Below are 21,705 nucleotides of genomic sequence, written 5' to 3' on the forward strand. Positions count from 1 at the left end.
CCACCATGGGAAGTCTTTTGAGAGCAGTGATGTTATTTGCCAGGGTTACAGCTATAGTATCAGTCTCTGCCAAGTACCTGGAACACAGTAGATTCTCAGTATTTACTGATTAAATGAATGAACGGGGGGGGGGGGGGGTAAGCAGGAAGAGAGTTAGTTGAGGTTATTTGGTTGCAAGCAAGAGAACCCACTTCTAGCCAATTTAAGCAAACAGGAATTCTGGCGTAAAAAGTCAAGTACTCAGGTTGGAAATCTGCAAAAACCAAGACAGCTCTACATGTCTAAGAAGCAAGAATGTGGGCATGGTTATGTGACAGAAATAGGATGGTCAAATAGAAAAACACAAGCCTTTTAAGTCTCTTTTTCACTTAGCTTAAGATTCAAATTCAAAAGAGACATCTAGGATGAGCCTAGTTTATTTATACACCTCGGCCTGGCTAAAAGACAGCAGGGCACACACGCAGCAGCTCTGATGAACTGTGTGCAATGGGAAGATGGCAAGGGGTAGAACTGTAGGGAAAAGCACAGATGTTGAAGGCCACAGCTTCCAAGTGCCCACAAACTCACAAGTCTGAGTTCTCATTAATAATATTTTAGAGATCACAGTTAGCTACTTGGTCTCAGAGTTAGGGTTGAGGGTTTTGGTGGGAAGGGAGAGAAAGAAGACCACTATGAGAACAGATTGGTCTATAACAATGGTGGACTCTTTTCTCTCATAGGACATAACACTGATTCTCTATAAAAAGTAATATATTCACTTAGAAATATGCCACATAAGAAATGCCAGTAAGAGCTTCGAAACACAGAGAACAACAATAATAATTGATAATGCACCGAAAGATGGGTTATAGGATTCCTTTAACCATCAAAATAAGTTTTAAAAAGTGACTTAGTAACTGTTTATATTTATGATTAAGATTAACCATTTTTTATTTTTCTCTTTTCTAAGAGTAAAAGAGAATCAGCAGGTTTAAATGAAGTGTGAAGAATTTAGAATCTATAACAAGATGTGTGCACGGAAAATAGAGACCGTGATACTTCTAAGCACATCTTCGTGTCTTGTGCGTACACAGTAGAGAGCAGCATCCAGGAGCACACAATTTCAAGTCAAAGAAACCAGGGCTTTGCCACTGACCGCCCATGTGACCTTGAAGAAGTGATTTTTCTATGCCTCAGTTTCTTATCTGTACAATAAATCTAGTAACACTTAATGTAATCACTGTTTGGCTCTAATAGGATCTTGTATGTCAAGCTCTGAGAACAGCTCCTGGGACATAAGAAGTAATCGATGAATGACAATTAAGACTCAGTAAATATTTGTTAATTTTGATTATGGATTTCTTACTACAAAAGTTATAAGGTTATAAAATAATTTTTTCATAATTTTTACAGAAACTGTGTCTTTTTCCAGCATTTAAATACAAAAAGAACCTGGACCTTCCTGGTGTGATTTGACTGATGTTCTGCTTAAAATCAGGGGCACAAACTAAATAGACACTCCTGTTCTCTCCCTTCTTTCATTGCACCCACCCATCCGTGGGAACCCGGCTTCCTGCCTACTGCCTGAAGCATCTCTTCTCCTTTTTGAAAGGGAAATTAGACAGCTTAGTAACATTTGGTAACTCTTCTAGAAAGGAGACTTTGCCAGACTCCACCATCTTTTTCTGTCTGATTTACTGTGGTCCCCAAATATAGGCTGGCTGTTTTTTCATCTCACATATCCATTGGGAAGGTTAGAACAAAACATATGAGACTTGTGAAAATGGAAGGAAATGGAAACCAAACGTAAGTGCAGTCAAGCAGCGATGGACAGAGATCTGAATTATTGGTGAGTCACACGGACTGACAGACTTTATCATTTGCTGACTTGGCAGGAGATTTATCCGGCATTCTAAGCCCCAATCTTCTTGAAACTGAGAGACCTTCCAGATAAGCAACTGCAGTACTATTTGCAAACCTCCTGCTCAGCATGCTACAGGAGAAGAGAGGCCCCTCAACACACTCCTATATACCTTTGCAAGGGATTCCTTAAATCTCAGGTTTTGATAGTATCATTGTCCTCATTATCATCATGCTGAAATTTCACCATAAGTCATGATCTCCCATGAGGTCCCTGCAATCGGCAACCTCCCCTTCATCGTCTTCAGAGACCAACACTCCTTTGAAAGAAGTTAACTCTCTGAGAAAATAGTAAGTCAGTATCTGAGATGACTTGGCTGTTTTTGCACAGCTGGAAGAGGATGAAGAGAGACTAACAGAAAGATGGGTGCAGTCAAATACAGTAAGTAGAGAGGCCGATTGAAGGAGACAGTGAGGGAGAAGCGCTGATCGCAAGGAGCTGGAGAGGTCATGGAAATGTAGCGAGACAAGCAAACTACAGACCACTCAGGAAGGAGGGAACCAGAGGCCACTGCGGCCTGAGGAGGAGCAACCGATGCTGGCCGGAGAAACAGATAATTCACCACCGATGCTGCAGAACCTTGAAAGAGAGACAAGAAAGGTGATTTAAGGAGTTTTGGGTTCTGAAAATTATTCACTGAACCCCGTGATGAGCGACAATCATGCTATTTTATACTAATATAACTGTCCACCAAGCTCTTTCATCAGCTGCAATAAATTCTTCCACTTTGGGGGAGATTCTACTTAGTCATCAAGAGCCAGCGTAAATTTCCACTTCTCTTTGAAGCCTCCCAAGGAACTTTCAGGGCAACTGTAGCCTCACCGGTCTGTAACCTTTTATTCCGGTCTCTTCCACTTCACTGTATTCCTCCCCTAGCCCCTACCTGCTTCCACTGAACTGTGATTCCCTTGGAAATAGGTTTAGGTTTTTCTTATCATTATATTCTTATTTCCTCTCATCATACTTGTCTCAATAGATGCTTATTGAATGGAAGGATAAATAGTTGGCAGGACTCATTAAACTCATCCCTAACCAGAGCTATTTCAGCGGCCTGTTTGAAACGAGAGTGCACCCCATTTGCCTCCCTCAGAGCCAAGTGTATTTCCAGCTCTCCCAGCAGTAGCCACCTCCCCTTTGCTATCCCATTCTTGGATCAGCTGCTTTCCACATGTGATAGTAAAACTAGCAAATCTCTCTCCAAATTCCAAATCCCATGAACGGCCAGAACCTGCCAACACTGTGGCTTTATGTCCTTTTCCCCAAAATGAAAATATACTCATTCAGCAACTGCAATTCTTTCCATGGATTTAACCTAAACACTGAGGAAAACCTATTTTCAAGAGAAGATCCACCAGTAACAGAATGAATGGAGTTTTAAAAAAAATTTTTTAGATGGAGTCTCACTCTGTCAGCAGGCTAGAGTGCAATGGCACAATCTCAGCTCACTGCAACCTCCACCTCCCGGGTTCAAGCGATTCTCCTGCCTCAACCTCCTGAGTAACTGAGATTACAGTGCCTGCCACCCTGCCTGGCTAATTTTTGTATTTTTAGTAGAGACAGGATTTCACCATCTTGGCCAGGCTGGTCTCAAACTCCTGACCTCGTGATCTACCTGCCTCAGCCTCCCAAAGTGGAAGGGAGATTTTTATAATACATGCTCCTTCTTGTTCTGACCCTAGACCTAATTAATTACAATCTCTCAGGTAAAACCCGGGACTCTTCTTTTTAACGAGTTCCTCAAGAGATTCTAAAGAATACTATGTTTGAGGATCATTATCTTAAGGAAATGAGACCAAGAAAATAAGACAGGGAGAGAAGAAGGGGAAAAAGAGCACAGAAGAAGGGGAAGGAAGTTCAATAAAGGAGAAAGAGAAGTGCTTGCTATGGGCCGGGTACCATATAAGAAAATGCAAAATATACAACATACATTTTAAAAAAGTGCTGATACGTTGAAAGTAAAAGTGTAAAAAGATATATTAACCAAAATGTTGACTGAGGAAAATACTAATAAAAATAACATTTTGGTGGGGATAATATAACAAGTCCCTCTTGTTCCAATCACCAACCGAAAGTCCTCCTGAAATCTGAAATTCTATAATAATAAGGGGAAGAACACCAAACATAAAATCAGAAAATATAGGGATAAGTTATGTCTCTGCCTACTAGCTGTATAACTTCAGAAAAGTTACTTAAATCTCTGGGTCTCAGTCTTCCCATAAGTTGGTTTAAATTGTGGAAGAACCATGTAGATGTAATACCACGCTATTTTCACAGTTAGTAGTCTTTCTTGTTCTGTAGTGTTAATAAACGTGTGTAGAAGCTGCAAACATTACATATGATTAAAAGCACTACGTAGATGCAAAATATTATAAGGAGAATGTAGCTAATATTTATTGAATGATTACTGTGTTTCAGAAAATATGCAGTGTTTAAAATACATTTATTTGTCATTGCGATAGTGATCCTACAAGGGAGGTTCTATCACCATTTTCACTTAACAAGCAAATGACCTAAAGCACGGAGAAGTTAAGCAACGCTCCTAAGCTCACACGGTTCGTAAACGGCAGAACTAAAATTTGAACCAAAGCAATTTGATTCTAGAGCCCACGTTCTTAATCACAACACTGTAAGAAAGGGATTTCATAATCAGAAACTCTTCCTGATATATGAATCAGGAAACTATTTTCAATGAGTAGTTCCAACTTTGCCATTTTCTCTTGATCTCCTTGGAGTAACTTTCTTCCCTTCCCAAACCAATCATCCTGCTGTTTGGTTAGTTCATGATTTGCAGTTTTTACTGCCATCCTCTTCCCTAAGACTGGCCACCACAAATGCAGCACCTAAACTATGTGGTGTGGAGGTGATCAGCTTCTCAGTCTCACATGCCTGTCTATCTACTGATCCGTTTCTGTCCTTTGCTTCACAGCCTGGCTTTCTGAGAGAAGTTACTCCATTTCCTCCCTTCCTAAAGACAACCATAGTCTCTACCATTTTTTAATTCAATGGATAGTTTTTCTATCTTTTGTAATCGTTGTGCAGCATTTGACACTATTAGCAATTCTATCTTTGAAATTTTACCCTCCTCTAACTTCTCTGCCCTGGTTTCGCCTGGTCTCTAGTGGCTGGAATCCAGTGTGCTCCACGAGCTCTTCTTCGTCCTGCCCATCCATTAAAATCTATGTGCTCCAGGATCGCCCCAGCAAATGTGCTCTCCCTGGAATAGCTCACCTGATGTCCAGGTCCAAATATTTAGACGATCTCCATGCTGAGCCCGGCCATGAATCTTTTTAAAACACTACTCTCTCAACTTAAATTGCACTGACCATCCCTCATTTCTCCACATTGCTAATTTCTGTTCCTCATTTTAAGTTATAACTTAACTTCCTCTTTCAGGAAGCTTTGCTATAACTCCCTTCTCCGCACCCGTTGAAGAGGTTAGAAGTCCCTTTTCTTTACTTTGTACTTTCAAATGATTGTTTTCTGTATAACGTCTGTGTGATGGCCTTTGTTCCTCAATAGGCTGTGAAGTTCTTGGGTAAATTGTTTAGAAATTATTTCTCCTCTATATTCTCGGCAATTAGCACAGTGCCAGGTGCACAGAAGGTATTCAGTATGGATTTTCTGAATGAATGAATGAAAGAATGAAGTGAAATAGCAAGGAGAAGCATTTGGGTACAGCTCCTAAAGCAGGAAACACTGAGCCTGGCAACCAGGTTTCCACATCATCCACAGTTGCTAGTATAGCACAATGCAGAGCTTTTACTTTCCCCTAAAAATATAAACTCTCTCCAAAGCTGTGTTTGCGCAAAGACTGCAATGAAAGAAGCACTTGTTTAAATAGAAAGGTCTCTGGCAATTAGCAAACATGGGACAAATCCAAGATCCACTAACTTTTCAGGGGCTTTGTGTTTGCAGTTAGATGTATGGAAGCGCTTACGAAGAACGAGATTCCCTCTTCACAGAAAAGAAAACGTGATTTAAACAGCAATGCCTCCCGTCATCAAGGATGCAATCTAGAAAATCAGGGTTTGAATTTCTCTGAAAAAGTAATCCTCAGGGATTGGGTCAAGTGTGGGGCAGGGATCCTCTGGATTTCCATTTACTCCAAAGAAAGGCTTCCCCTGACCCCTCAGATAGAGCAGGAGACAAAGATCCCAGCTTGCAGGCAAGCTATCTCAGGATCGAATACAGCTCTTACCAGAATGACAGAGGGGCAGGACATACACGGCATAAACCACACAGGCTGCCTTTGGGGTCCATGTGCCTGTGTTCACACATGCGGCTACATGCATGGGAACACACATGTCCCAGCCTTTTCCCCTGTTGAGAATCTCTCCTGAGTGAAAGAGAACGGGCCTGTGGCCTTGACACCCCCACCTCACTGCAACGTGCAGGGCAGGACATCCCCTCCCCTTTACTGCCCTGGCCCCAGCTTCACTCTGCAAAGTCTGGGAGGGAAACTGGGGGATTTTCAAGGATGGTTCCAGTTCTAACTCTCTGTGATCCTTCTGAAAATTAGTTACTTTAATGTTCTGCCTTGATGCTGAAGAGAACAAAGGGGAAAACACCAGATAGGTGTTAAAATTAAAATAAATCTTTGGAATGAGAGGACTTGGATTTGTACCCTGTCTTTAACATGTACTTGCTGAGTGACTTTCAGAGAATTTCTTAACTTCCCTGAGTCCCCAGTCTTAAAGTAAAACTATGCTTACCTTCTTCAAAGGGTTTTTGAGATCAGGTTGTAGCTTAAGGGCAACGTTGTATTCATCTCTGACTACCGTGCTGGAGTGACTGAGAGGCTGAATAAAAGAAGTCTTTAGCATCAAACACATCTTTATTTTGGCAGAGATAAATAAGAGTGACAGATCAAGGCAGAAATGTCCCTAAATGACAATCAGGCACCCGCCCCTGCCAGCGATGCCCAGAGACCTCCACCCATTTCAGACACATCTCTCTGTGGGTGTCCTCCCAGTTCCACAGAGCAGTGTAACTTTGCATCTGGGCCCTTTCAGTCGGCCTTTCTTATGAAATAAGCCCACCCTCCAGGCCAACCCTGGACTGGCAGACCCCCCAGGGAAGTGGGGAGTGGGATGGGAGAATTCGCAGGAGACAGGTAACACCTGTAAGAGGCGGGTGCAGGGCGGCCAGCGACAGGCAGGAGGCATAGATTGCCTGGCCAGACGGCAAAGCCCCTGTTTGTTCTCATTGCAGCTCTCCAAGCGCCAGCGATCTGCCAGGCACCAGCTTTATTTGTAGGTGAGGGTCATTAATTTGAATTAATAGCACTGCACTGGTCGGGGCTTCGTTTTGCTTTGTTTCCCTCCTGTGAACGCCACAGACTTCTTTGTTGCCTGGTTCTGTGAGTGGGAAGACACTGTGAACAAGCGTCCAATTAGCCAGAAAAACAAAATCTGCCCGGATTCCCGCTTCAGCCACAGGCCTCTCCCTCGAAAGCCTGGAGACCACACTCCACACACTGGTTGCTTCTGTTTAATTTGCCCCTCCTGGCAGCATTCCCGCTCTTCCCTGCCCTTCTAACCCATACAGTCATCATCCCTACCCCAGGGACATTATTATCTCCCAGTTACCCCCACCTGCTGTGCCCCCGCTCAAGCTACTACGGAAATAATGCCCATCCCATAGGGACAGAGTGAGGATCAAACATAATGTATGCCAAGGCTTAGTGTCTGGCCGAGGTAGACCTCGGTAATTGTGAGGCCATCCCTCAGGAAGGGGCGTGTCGTGTCTCACTGTCCCTGCCCTCTGGAACTGTAAATGGGTTTAGGTGCATACAGCAGACTAGAGTAATGGAAGACAAGAGGCCCCCAGAATCTCAGCCAGAGCGGCCCCCAGCAGCCTTACAGAGTCAGAAACAGCCCATGGAAGCTGAAGGAGTCTCTGATCTTCGTCTGAACAATCACCAACTATGCGTGGTTGGTTTGCCCACCCCACCTCCTCTCTGCCTCCAACGGTGGCCCTGCCACCTGCACCTGCTTTTCCTTCCCAATATTTATAAACAAGGCATCTCCTTCACCAGCTGAGAAACACAGAAAGCTCAGAGAGCTGGTCTACAGCAGGCTGCCCTCAGCCACAGCAGCACAGAAAGCTCAGAGAGCTGGTCTACAGCAGGCTGCCCTCAGCCACAGCAGCCCCACAAGAGAACCCTTTCGACACTGGGCACGTCTGTATTCAAACACTAGACCAGCACGTGGAGGTATGGGCTTTCGGACACAACCAGGCTTGCAAGAGATTAGAGTGCCACCTTCAGTGATTAATGAGGTGAGTTTTAGACACCCCACGTCCTGCTCCAGAGAAAAATTGTCCAAATGGCTTGCTGTGGTTGAACTACATGAAGGCCCAAAGGCAGCTCCTGGACAGCTTTTGTGTCTGGACCGGTGGGCGGACGGCTTCCCACCAGGGAAAATAGCTAAAGGAGAACAGGCCTCTCTGATGGCTTCTTATCACGACTCTTGGCTCCAAGGAACTGCAGCCTTCTAAAATGACAAGCACTTTTTGTCACCTTGATGAAGTGTGGAAAGGTCTCAAGCATCTGCAGTAGAAAGGGCCACCACAGGGATCCTGGAACATCAGTAATTCAAACATGTCCTTATACAATCATCTCTCAATGCCAATGCATCTGCTGCTGTATCCGAAAGGGGTTGCCAACCTGTGAAAGCCCATTATGACTCACTGCAAATCCAGATTCTCTCCCTTACCCACCACCTTCCCCTTCCCTCCCCTCCCTACCAGCCCCACCAAACTGCAAAAGACCAAGAATGGTGGCTCTAGAGCCAACTGGAAGGAAATCACTTGTAGCAGGTGGCACCACCTGTCCTCATCTAGTTCTAGCCAAAACAATCCACTCTCCATCATTCCCAACTGTGGGAAAAGTTTAACTGGTTCAGCGTGAGCTCAGCCTCATCCACGCAAGGAGAGAGGAAGAGGAACGGCTCTGGTTCCTGCCGTGAGCCAGTTGAGAAAGACAGTAGTCGGCAGCATGGTTCGCCGTCTCCCACTACCACTTCTGGGTTCTAGCAGAGAGTGACCCTGCTGTCAACCTTCTTGGCCTCCAGGATGCCAACTGAACACCTGTGTGCCTGTTCTGCCCCTTGCTCAGGTGTCTGGCTGCAAGATCTTCCACCTGCTTAGCCGCTTTCCACAGCAGGAGGCTGGAGGAACCACACACTAGAATAAGGCACCTCTACGCTGGACTGCCCAATCCCCCTTCTTTCTGAAAACCATCACTTTCTATCTTCACTCAAATGTCCCTAAACTTCTAACCCTGGTAAAATTTTCTGAACCAAATTCTTCTCTCCCACTGCCCGCCACTCCCAATTTAATTTCCTTCCTTACGTCACTGGTTCCATAGCTCACTGAATCACATTGCCTTCCATGTAATGAGCCTCCAATATTTCAGACTTTCCAGGACACCCATCAGGCCACTTATCAGCACTAATTTGCCTCCTGCTCCAGATTCTATTTCTCACTAGTCCCTGTGCAACCCTCCACTCTGAAACTAAGAAAGTTAAATGCTTTCTTTCCGTGGAAGAAGGAAACTTAGAGTAATCACGCAAGCTAAATAACTAGAGTCTGTGTAACTATATCAAGATGACCCTGAAATGGTAGGGGTTTAATGGTAGGAGAATTGTCTCTATTATTATCAAAAATCTGGAAGTCCAAACACTGCACTTTTCTCCCAAACCCCGAATGAATATGGCTCCCTTGGGTCCATGCATGAGACACGTTAGGCTGTATCCTCTAAAAATTCTGGGCACATCTTCTCATTCTCCAGAGAGGATCAATAACAGCATTAAGTTTCTTCCACGAGTGCATGCCGATCACATCCTTGAAGCTTGATCTTGGGGTCTGCAATGTAGATGTGTGTCTTTTAACACTGTTAAGCTACTGAGAAGTCTTAACAGTGTTGTCTGTCACTCAAGTGACAAGAAAGAGTGTCATGAGCTATATTTGGCATTGACTTGGCCCTTATTAGAGTGTTATGTGCAGTTTGGGGATTCTAATTTTCCAAAAGGTACAGAGAAATTGGAGGGGGTCCAAGACAGAGCAGTGAAAATGATTAAAGGGGTGGAGAGTGAAAACTCAGGAAAAAGGTTAAATGAATGTAGGTGATTTATCAAAGGCAGAGAAAAATGAGGGTAGACCACATATCTTTAAATAAAGGAGACATTATTTTAAGGGCCCACAGCCATTGTGTTTTGATATAGGGCTACATCAGAGAAAGATGGTCTTGATGGTGTTTGAGTATTAAACAGGTCAGTCTGTACATGTGTTCATTAACTTTCTAAATCATTGAAATCAGATAAAGAACGAATGAAAATCATTTTTCTGGTACACTCAAGAAAAAAAAACCCTCCATCCTTATAAATGTATTTAATTTTCATAATAATTCCAAGATAAAAAAAATTGAGTATCTCGGAAACCAATAGCCCAAGAGCACCTAGTAGTTAACCTGGATTCAGAACTCGTGATGGCCATCCTGGGGTCTTTGATTTCCACCACTGCGGCCTCAGCCAGGACCCCCATTCTCAAATGCTCAGGTTGATTTCATCTGGAAGAGAGGGCTACGTGGCCGTGAGGTAGGGTGGTCATCACTCTTTCATTTAAGCTACTGTGAAAATTAAGAAAGGAATTTCTCCCTAATGTATGAATCACAATTTCCTCCAGATTATTTTTCCTTGTGCCCCAAAAAGTCAACAGACCTAAGTTTTTCAACTCTTAAGGTTTTTATCTGATGGTTGGGTAAATGGTGAAGCTGTGAAGGGAGCCAGAAGATAGCTCCAGAGAAGTTTACAGGTGAAATGGTGAGAGCAGTTTTGGACAGACTGAGTTCAGGGCTCTGAGACCTCAGTATCCAGGTGGAGAGGCTCATCAGAAAGCCAGGCACAGTGGGTCTGAAACAGGTGAATGTCTGCACTCAAGCTTTAAATTTGAATATGTGTGTGTGTGTGTGTGTGTGTGTGTGTGTGTGTGTGTGTGTAAGGCATTTGACACCCAAGAATGGGAGCCTCCTCAGGGAATATGGGTAACACGAGAGTGCAGGGGCAAGACTGGAACCCTGCAGAATGGCTCTTGAAGAAGGCAAAAGAGGGAACATCCAAGTGAAGGAGAGAAATGTACAACAGGGATAGTTTATAGAAATAAAAGGTACAATTCTCCAAGAAGGTATCACAGTAATGAACATTTATGCATTGAACATAGGAACAGAAAAAGATATTTGAAGTAAATGGTGTAAGAGATTTTAATGAAACTCTCATGAACTGAAAAACCAAATAGACGAAAAAGTAATGGTAGACGGTATTTGAATAACATGATTAACAAACCTCATATGTATCTGCATATATGCGTATACATACAAAGAAGAGAATATGTATTTTTTCAAATGCCCATCAAACATTGATAAAAACATGATCATAGTTTAACTAAAAGGAAAACTTCAACATGTTCCAAAATACACAGGTCATTTTCTGACTTGAATGTAATAAAACTAGATACCAACAACAAAAAAAGGACAGCAAAATAAGTAAACAAATACCTACTGTTTGGAAATTTAAAAACATTCTTCTAAGGAATTCTTACATGCAACAATGTAATTAAAATCATACTAGAGACTACTTAGAAGGAACTACACTAAAAACACAGAACCCAAAGCAATCTTTAAGGAATCAGAATAATGTGGCATAATGTAAGTCAAGAGAATAGAGGATCAAGAAAGGAATTATCAGCAGCAATAACTAAAAAAATAAAGACTAAACTTGTTCATTGGATTTGGCAATAAAAAAATCACTGGTGACTTTGCTAGAATAATTTCAACAGATCAGGATCCTTTTAACATTTTAATAGAATAATTAAGATGCTATTGGTAAAACAGAAAAATGACTAAAAGGTGAGGAAGTAGAGACATAAAGTTTAGAACACTCTTTTGAAATGTTTAGGTGAGTATGAGAGAGAAAAATACAAGAGTAACTAGATTAGGATTCAGAATCAACAGAAGTTTGTTTAATTTGTTTGTTGTTTTTGAACTGGAGAGAGTTAGATATCTAGAGAGGATAAGGACGGGAGACTACTAGGAAGAAAACAAAACAGGTTGGGCGCGGTGGCTCATGCCTGTAATCCCAGCACTTCGGGAGGTCAAGGCGGGCGGATCAACTGAGGTCGGGAATTCGAGACCAGCCTGACCAACATGGAGGAACCCGATTTCTACTAAAAATACAAAATTAGCTGGGCTTGGTGCCGCATGCCTGTAATCCCAGCTACTCGGGAGGCTAAGGCAGGAGAATCACTTGAACACGGGAGGTGGAGGTTGTGGTGAGCCGAGATTGTGCCATTGCACTCCAGCTTGGGCAACAAGAGTGAAACTCTGTCACAAAAAGAAAAAGAAGAAAGAAAGGAAACAAAACACCATGAAGAGAGAGAACAGTAATTGGCAATGTAGGACACGGAGTCAACACAGAAAGACCGGGAAGGGGAGGTGAAGAGTCGCAGACAGAAGGGCTGGCCTTGAACAGAAGACACACTTCATTTTGTCGATTGAAAGAGAATAAGTAAGAGTAGACGTGGCTACGTGTCATTTAGGGTGACATAGAGGATGTTGTTTATCAGCAAAGGAAGAGATGAGCTAGTCTTCCAAAACTGAGTGGAGTTGAGGTTGACCAGGCAATACGATCTAAGCCCATAATTACAACTGCTAAAATTATTAATGCTGATTTATAAATATTAACTAATTCAATTCTATGAAAAACTAAGAGCTTCATAAGGAAGGAGCCCCATATATTTTATTGCCATTTTCAAAAGTAAGGAGTCCAAGGGACAAAGACGTTAATTAGGTAAACCATCCGGGTCATATAACTAGCAAGTGAGGCCAGGACTGAAGCAGGCCACGCTCTCCAGTGCTATGGTACACTACATAGGTATGTTAAATTAAGTCCAAGTCTTTGTTTTTTTGCTGGAGGATTTAAGCTTGGGCACAAAATATATGGGTTTATCAAAGCAAGCAGGAGAGCGTCACCAACTATCTCACCGGAGTTCATCAAAGTTCTGTTGCTTCTGTTCACCGCAGCCTATTGCTCTCTGCTGGAGAAGTCACCACAACCTGGCCCAACATGCCAGCCCTCCATCAGGGGTAATTTATAAGCCTGTAGAGACAGGCTGTGAAGCTGATGAACCCAGCTGCGGGTGGAGCGGGTCCCATGATTGATTCACTCGCTGCTCCTCTGCTCAGCCATTTCACCCTGATCAGGCTACACTGCCTGGCTCGCCACGTTCATCCATCACCCCGCAAATATCAACACCGCAGGTCGCAGCACCATCTTTTGAATTTTGTTTTCTTTTTACGTGGGATCCTGGAAGCGCTGTGGCTTATCTCTGCCCCGCCGTTGGATGCCGACCCACCACAGCCATACCTGCGAGAGACCCCTGAGGAGAGACGCCGGTGAACCAGGTGGCGAATGTGAAGCACAGATTGAGAATCCAGTCCTGCGAGGCCTTCCAGGTGAGCCTCCCTAAGTGGGACATGGGGGCGAAGGAGCCCGCACCTGCTAACAACCTCAGCACAGGCAAGCCCGTGTTGTAAACTTCTTCCTGAGTAGGCTTTCAGATAATGCTCTAAGTATCCCCAAAATATAGCGGCATGTCATTCTGTTTCCCTGCAACAGGCTTTAGATGTCACTTAGAGACAGCTACAAAATGCTGTCAGCGAGCCAGCAGAGGTTTTGTGGCGAGAGAACCATGCACATTGTCACAGAATTGTACAGAAAACAAGCAGAAAGGGTGAAGAGGGAGGGTGTAAAGAAAGAGAACTTGATGTTTCATCCATACATCATAGCCAGGCTGGAGTCTCAGTGTTACACACTCTTAAAGCCAAAAGTTAATCTTATCTCCTGTGCGACTTCACAAACAAAATATCTCGACCAGAGAGAAATGAGGTGGGAATCTTCCCCTTACATAAACTTCCTGGTGCACAAACCAGACCCCAGGCCCAGACAGAGGAGCCCACCCCCAGGAGCACTGCAGCCACCTCACTGCTGTGTCCCTCCCCAGGAAGGCCCCTGCCAGAGAGGCAGCCTTGCTAAGGGCTCAGCAAGGCGGAATAAAGGCCTGGCCTGTTGCACTGATCAGGGACAGCTCTGAAGGATGAAGCTAGCTTCCAGAACCCCCTGTGGGGTCAGCTGAGGCCTCTGACCTGACTATAGAGCCACTGGGCCCTGCTTCCCTCCTCCTGCTCTCAAATCATTGCCTGGGACGAGGGTTTCCCCAGGAACATGTCTCATGGCACTTAGGAAATGGAGTCCATGGAGTTGAGAGGTGACTAAGATACTAAATGTATCAGAACTAGTTGCAAGGATGGGGATAGTAGGATGTTTTCTAAACCCAACTAAGAAAATAACAACTGTTTACAGTGAAACAAGAATGCTTTAAGTAAGAGAATAATAGCTTATTGAAAATGATTTATCAACTGCCACATACCTCGACAGAGTCTGTGTGATCCTTCCCTCATCTGGGTCAAGCATATTCATTTGAGATTATCTCAGAGGAAGGCCACTGGCTCTTTATGTCTCCCAGGTGCTGGAGATGACACTGGCCTCTGCCTGTATGGAAACAGCCTATGGAAAAAAATAGAAAAATGAGGAAAGAAAAAACAGAGGAAGAAGAGATTTTAGGATTGGCTAGTGATAGGAGATGGTTTGCTGAGGAAGGGATTGAAAGACATCCATCTGACATGAGGGTCACCAGGGAAATGTGTCACCACTGAGCTTCCTTGGCCACGAGGCCAGGTTGTCTCTGCAGCTGGGAGGTGCACTTGTCTGGACACACATAGCCACCAGCACCACAAATCAACCACATGTGGAACAACGGACAGCCCTCTGGGTATTTTGGAGTCATTTGGCTTTACCTGGAAAGGTGCTGTAAAAGGTAACAACAGCTGGATGTGTCACACCTGGTCTTAGTGTGAGCCACTTGGCATCACTGGATGTCCATCATCTCACTCACTTATGTGAAATGCCAGTACCCTCGGGCCTTTGAATTTGCCACCCCTTTTTTAAAATTTTAGATTCTAGGGGCACATGTGCAGGGGTATTTTTTGTTTTTGTTTTTGTTTTTGTTTTGAGATAGAGTCTCACTCTCGCCCAGACCGGAGTGCAGTGGCGTGATCTCGGCTCGCTGCAACCTCTGCCTCCCGGGTTCAAGTGATTCTCGTGCCTCAGCCTCCTGAGTAGCTGGGATTACAGGGGCCCGCCATCACATCCAGCTAATTTTTGTCTTTTTGGTAGAGGTGGGGTTTCGCCCTATTGGCCAGGCTGGTCTCAAACTCCTGGCTTTCTGCCTGCCTCAGCCTCCCACAGTGCATGTCAGGTTTTTACATGGATATATTGCATGACTGAGGTTTGGGCTTCAGTTGAATCGTCACCCAGGTAGTGAACATAGTACCTGAGAGGTAGATGTTTAGCCCTTTCTTCTGTCCTTCCTTGCCCCCTCTAGTAGCCTCCATTTTCTACTGTTCTTATCTTTATGTCCATGCCCAACGTTTAGCTCCCCCACATAAGTCAGAAGATGTGATATTTGGTTTTCTGCTCCTGCATTAATTCATTTAGGATAATGGCCTCCAGCTGCATCCATGCTGCTGCAAAGGACATTATTTCATTCTTTGTTATGGCTGCATAGTATTCCTCGGTTGCCACACCTTTTTGATTGACCTTTGACAGATCTTTCTACATACTGGATTTCATATCTTTTTAAGCAGATGTATTGATTCAATTTTTCTGGTCAGCTCAATGGTACAGGAACTAGAAGAAAGTGCTGGAAAGCATATTAAACACGAGAACCTCCTCTAGAAGTGGTGGTGCCTTTCAAAATAATCTAAGGGGCAAGAAGGGAAAAGGAAGGTTAAGTAAGTTCACTCTTAGAAAGAATACAAGGAAGCAGAAGGCAGCTGGAGATGGCAGCTGGAGATGGCCAAAATTACTGACATTCTGATCAGTGTGAGTGAATTTAAGGGCAAATAAACAATATCTATATATCCTTTAAAAACCTCAATTACAAAGGTTTGCTCCCTCCACAGAGGTGTCACAGACAGCTATGGTCCCAGAAAATAAACCCATCCTCTTTCTTCCTAGTTTCCAGCAGTTCTCAAGAGCCAGCGCTGCTCAGGCAAAGGAGAAAAACAGCTGTCCCTATTTAGTCCTCCTGCTGGATTCCAGTTTCTTTTGGTGTCCTCCTTCCCGGCCAGGCCTTTCCTTATACTTGAGCCAGAGTAGGTTTTGCAGGTAAGCGTGGGTTAAGAAGCCGTTTTCCCTGGATTTTAGTGGCATGCTGGGCCGCCATGCTGCGTGCTCTGCCAACCAAAATTCCTGTGTTTTGTGTTGCTTAATCGTCCACATTTACAGATGGTGTGTCCGTAAGATTCTCCACCATTAAAAATTAAGCTTAATGTGTTACTTAGAACTGAGTTCTATTATTTCCCAAATGCACTCTCCTCCTCAATTTCATTTCTAAAATATATCTGACAGGCAACCGGCAGTCTGGGGATATTGCAGAAAGTGGGACGTAGTATAATTACATGAAAATTACAAAATTCTGCCGGTCATCCTCCTGCCCAAGCTCTCGGCCTCAGGCTCCTCCCCATCTTAGTCATAAAATGCCCAGTGATCGCTCAGAACTGCTCGTTAAAAATCAGAGGTAAGTAGCGTATAGCTCACCAAGGCAACAGGTCCCTCATGGGCGAGCTCCTACTTACAGTCTCACCGTTTTTTGTCTTGCCTCTACTGTACCACTAATCCTGGCTCAGTCACAAACCTCCTAGGTGCCTCAATTTTTCTAAGTCTCAGAGGGAGGTAACATAAAAAAGCAGGTAACTTAAATAATATGGGAATCGTTCATGAAAGGTTAGGAGAAAATGCACTATTGCTGTTATTTCTGGATTAATCTGTTCTTAATATATTACATTAAGACATTAATTCCCCAACCCACCCAGACTTTTCTGGAATTTTTTTTTTTTTTTTTTTTTTTTTGAGACTGAGTCTCACTCTGCCACCCAGGCTGGAGTGCAGTGGCGCGATCTTGGCTCACTGCAACCTCCACCTCCTGGCTTCAAGCGATTCTCCTGCCTCAGCCTCCTGGAATTTTTTAAAGCTTCCAGTTTTTAGGCAAATATTGCAGCTGCCTTCTGTGGGGGAGAAAAGACTGTGTGTGTGAGAGGAGAATGGAGACAGCGCTAGCAGGAAAGACACAGCTCAGAGAGCAAGAGTAGAGGGGTGCCTAGAAACATCAGAGACCCGGGGGGGACTTGCAGCCACAGAGAAGCCACCAGGACCCAGCCGTGCACCACAGGGGACAGCCAGGAGTCAGGGCCAGCATGCACCAAGGGTGTTTATTCAAGGGAAGGGGCAGGGGAGGAAAATCAGCTGCTGGCTTCTGCATCTCCTCTCAGACGTCCCCAGATGGAATGCGACTGCTTCTCCTGACTGGGAGGGCTGCTCTGAAAACATGACAGAGAGAGCAGTCGCAGGAGGACGGGGTAACTCATCACACAGTATCACCTTTCCATCGGGGCAGTTTTTGTAGGTAGGAGGCCAGATGCAATAACAACTTATTGCCAAACTTACTCCAGCAGGCGTCGGAAATCTTTTCCGGATCAGATGGCTTCTGTGAGCTGGACGGCAGCCCGGCCGCCGAGATGATAACTGAGTTGACTCTGCTGCTCCCCAGTCTCCGCATCTAGTTCAGTTCCATCGCCGGAGTCACGCTGGTGATTACGTTCTTCCATCCTGGGTTCCGCTCATGTGTCTGCTAAATGGAACAGTTAATTCAATAAACCCCATTTCATTATCAGTAGCGTTTTCCGTCAGATCATTCTGTTGGCTAGGATTTTTCTCTTATTGTGGCTACATTCCTTTTGTTATGAGAATCACTATTTTTCATGTTAGTCAGTTGCACTACTAATAATGCTCTGTGTCGTGGCCGAAAGCATCAGTTATCAGCTGGCTGAAAAGTCATCTCAGTGCGGCGTTCCCACGTCTCCAAACAGCAAATCCTGGCAGGAAACCATGAAAAGAACAGAGAAAGGTTACTGTGTTTCCTGTCACCCTTTGGACTTAATTTGTCAGGAAAGAGCCTTTACTGAAAACTCCAGGGTGTAGAGCAGTGTGACAAGGATGCAGAATGCGTGGACTCGCTCAGAGAACCCTGCACCTTCACACTGGGAAGCCAGGCCCATGGCAGCCAAGTTGCTGGTAAGATGAAACCCTCCAAAGCCAAGCTGCCAACAGGGATTGTTCCACCAAAAGTGAAAAAGGAAAGAGAAAAAAAAAATCTTTTCAAGCACACTGGACTTGACTAAATCTCCAGAGCTCTGGAAGAAGTTTGGGAGAAAAGAATGATATCACTGGGGCTTTGTGAAGAACAACAGGCATCCTGCTCCGTGAATCTGACCAGACAAACCTTCAGGAAGTTTGAGTATGATCTGGGATGCTCCATGGGGAGGTGGAGGACAGTGGGGTGTCAGGGAACCAGAGAGTAGTAACTATTTTGCAGGAAAAAATAAATAAATATGTATTGGGTGGCTCTGCCATAGTGAGCCCAGGAGTAGGGAGAGAGAGTGAGGTTAGCAGCCTTAGTTGTCACTTGAATGACTCCCCCATGTCACCATCAGCCTTTATTCTGTAGGACGTTGTCAGTTCAACTCTTCGATGGGCAGGTTTGTTATCAGCAAGCGGTTTACAGCCCCTGGGCTGTGCATTAATTAAAACGGCTTTGTGCCCAGCCTTATTCATTAGCACGCTGCTTCCTTAATCACTGCCTCTTCAGCCACCAGGACAATCTATAAATCTCCTCATATATGAAATAATGAAGTGGAATGGTTCAATTTATTACAATGTAATAAGTCAGGAGAATGTGGAGGTGGACAAGGCGGCGTGGAAGCGGTTGCCTGCCCAGAGCCCTCCCTCCTCATTACCTGACACACAGCAGCAGTCAGAACCTGCCTGGGTCCCTGCCTGTCCCAGACTCTTGTGCCCTTTGCATCTGTCATCCAGACAGGCACAGACCCCAGAAGAAAGAATGGCTGGAGAGGAGCAGAAACAGTCCCAAAGGGTGCTGCAGGGCTGGCGGCTTACTCCACAAAGCTGGGGTCAGTGGAAGAGGGTGCTCACACCCAGGGGCTCATTAACTCTTCCAGAGGACCCTCAACTGGACCACGCGGGGCCACTACCTCCTCTTCATGCAGTGAGGCTCCGCGAGCAGAAGTCCCCACCCAGAGGCAAACAGTGAGCGAGCAAGGAAGAGATTCCGCCTGCATCTTCTACGCAGAAGCCTGAACTGTCTAGTGTGCACAGGAGCCTCCCCTACCTGCGCATAAGAACACCTTGGAGCTTTTAGAACTTGCAACACGCAGCCCCCAACCAGATGAAATACAACTGACTCTCCAAGATGAGGCCAGGGTACCAGCAATTATCAAGGGCTCCTTGATTAATTCTAATGTGCGCCCTGTGGAGAGCCACATGCTCCCTCTCCTAAGAATCACTGGAGTGCTGGTTCAAGAGGCAAATTCCCAGGCTCCTCCCCTGGAGGGCTGGTTGATTAGTTTGGGGGTGCACAGCCCAAGAATGAACACTTGTATCAAGTTCCCTAAAAGATTCTTAGGACAAGGCACCTTTGGTAAAGACTGAGCTGTCTCTAAAACATCCAGCCCTTGCTATCCCATTTCACCTCCTAAGTGAATGGGCTCAATTCCTCCCCGACTTCAAGACACATGGTAGATGCCATTTGTGTGACTGACACACTTCCACCAGAGAAGCCAGATCTTCCTCCTAAGACTGTGATAAATCTAATAAACACCAAGACTGTGTACGTTTCTGCATGCTAACTATAAACTCCTTCCTTCTTTCATTCACTTATTCCTAACTACCCCATACCCCCGAAGCTCTGCCTTAAGTGGCTCTGCTGGCTTACAAAGGTGGGGTGTCCAGGTTCTGCCTAGTTTTCCATCTCTGAGGTGCCCTATGACCAGAAACTAGAAGCACAGCCTGACTCATAGATGCAGTCGGTGAGATGCTTCAGATCAGAGACCCGTGCCCATAGAATCAGCTAAACAGGAGCTCTGGGAGGCCGACATCCACACACTTGTTCACTCCAGAAGTTCACCGCAGCTTCCAGGAATGAAGCTCCTGGTTTGACATGCTTGTCCAGAGATAACCCCAAGCCAGGCATTGAGGAGTGGGCGGCACCAATTTGAAGAGGAAACGGCTGACAGCCACACAGCTGTCCAGACACAGCCATTTGCCATCCGTGCTGCCGAGCAGCTTTATTCCTCGGCTTGCTAGATGTGGTCAGCAACTGCCAGACGTCACCAACTTCCGGTCCACTGGCTTTCCCTGACATCCTCTGGAAAGAGGGGACAGCGCTGCAGCCCCACCTATGGACTGTTCTCCAACCTATACCCGGCTCTTCCTCCTGGAAAGATGGGAGGGAAGGTCCCAGGAGCCAGCACAGTCCTTCTTGGCGGCACAGGCAACAGGTGGGCAGTGGAAGAAGGGGGTGTCACAGGCCAGGACAAGTCGACCCTCGATGATGTTTTCCTTTCTGAGAGACACCTCATGGATCTGTGAACGTGGGACAATATACATGGCTCCAATTCTTTGAGATCCAAATGCCGTTCAGCGAGGAAAACGCAGAAACAAGGTGTGTAGCAAATAGCATTGCTGTTTACCACAGGGCTACCGGCCAGCCCACCCCACACTCTCTGCTGCTTTCTTTTTTATCCTTGGTACTATATAGCATGGTATGGACCGAACATTTTGTCTTTTTAGTATTCTTGTGTTGAAGCCCTAACTCCTAAAGTGAGAGTATTAAAAGGTGAGGCCGTTGGGAGGTGATCAGGTCATGAGGGTGGGGCCCTCATGAATGAAATTAGTGCCCTTATAGGAAGAGACAAGAGAGAGCTTGCCCCCTCTCTCTGTCTCTCTCTTTTTCTCTCCCTCCCTCGAACCCTTCCCCTCTCTCCCACATGAGGACTCAGGGAGAAGACAGGCATCTGCAAAGCAGGAAGCAGCCCTCACCAGACACCAGCTCTGCCAAGCCTTGATCTTGCACTTCCCAGCTTCCAGACTGTGAGAAATAGAGGTCTGTTGTTTAAGCCTCCCAGGTTATGGTCATTCGTTTAGCAGCTCTAGCTAAGACACAGCACTTACCACCTGCTAATCTACTATCACATTTGCAGATTCGATGTGCTTATTTTTTATTATCTATCTCCTCCCACTAGCAGATAAGCCCCACAAGGGCCGGGACCATGGTTTGTTTTGTTTAATGATGTGTGCTTATTGCTACCAACCGTGCCTGGCATATCGGAGGACTCCACCGCTACTCAGTGAGTGACGGCAAGTGCAGGAGAGACTGGACAGCATCAGTGGGAATCACCCACCCCCCATCTTGCCCCAGGAGAAGGGAGACACATGAAGGAGAGAAAGTATGTGCACTCTTCATACCTTTCATACCTCTGCCTGTCCTGGGTATTCAGAGGGCTTTGGGCTGTCATCATAATCCATAAACAAACTAAGAAACCACAAGGTCAAGCTGCCAGCTGACATTCAGGCTGGCATCCTGTCACTCTCCATGGGAAGGACTCCACCCCTTCCATCCCACGTTGAGAAATCGGATCCCCCAATGAAATATTGGTTGTTCTTGCTTAACCAGGTGACAAATAACATGCTTAATAAATTATAAAAGATAAAATATTGCAGAGAAGCCCAATATCAATTTTAATACTTTAAAATGATTTATTAATATGCTTCCAT

General features: G+C 45.1%; 1 protein-coding gene across 4 annotated transcripts in view; it reads right to left on the bottom strand.

Moving 5' to 3' along the window:
- LOC105476165 (opioid binding protein/cell adhesion molecule like) overlaps positions 1-21,705 on the bottom strand; it is a 1,438,816-nt gene that overhangs the window by 1,243,942 nt on the left and 173,169 nt on the right. For 3 of the 4 annotated variants that reach the window (XM_071076066.1, XM_071076068.1, XM_071076067.1), the window contains 2 exons: positions 17,521-17,704; positions 14,384-14,520 (listed from right to left, as the gene is read on the bottom strand). The gene's annotated coding sequence lies outside the window, so the exon portion shown is untranslated. The remainder of the gene's footprint in view (positions 1-14,383; positions 14,521-17,520; positions 17,705-21,705) is intronic. The other variant, XM_071076069.1, reaches the window with a different exon arrangement.

The sequence above is a fragment of the Macaca nemestrina genome, chromosome 12 (assembly GCF_043159975.1).
Source record: "Macaca nemestrina isolate mMacNem1 chromosome 12, mMacNem.hap1, whole genome shotgun sequence".
NCBI classification, from domain to species: Eukaryota; Metazoa; Chordata; class Mammalia; order Primates; family Cercopithecidae; genus Macaca; species Macaca nemestrina.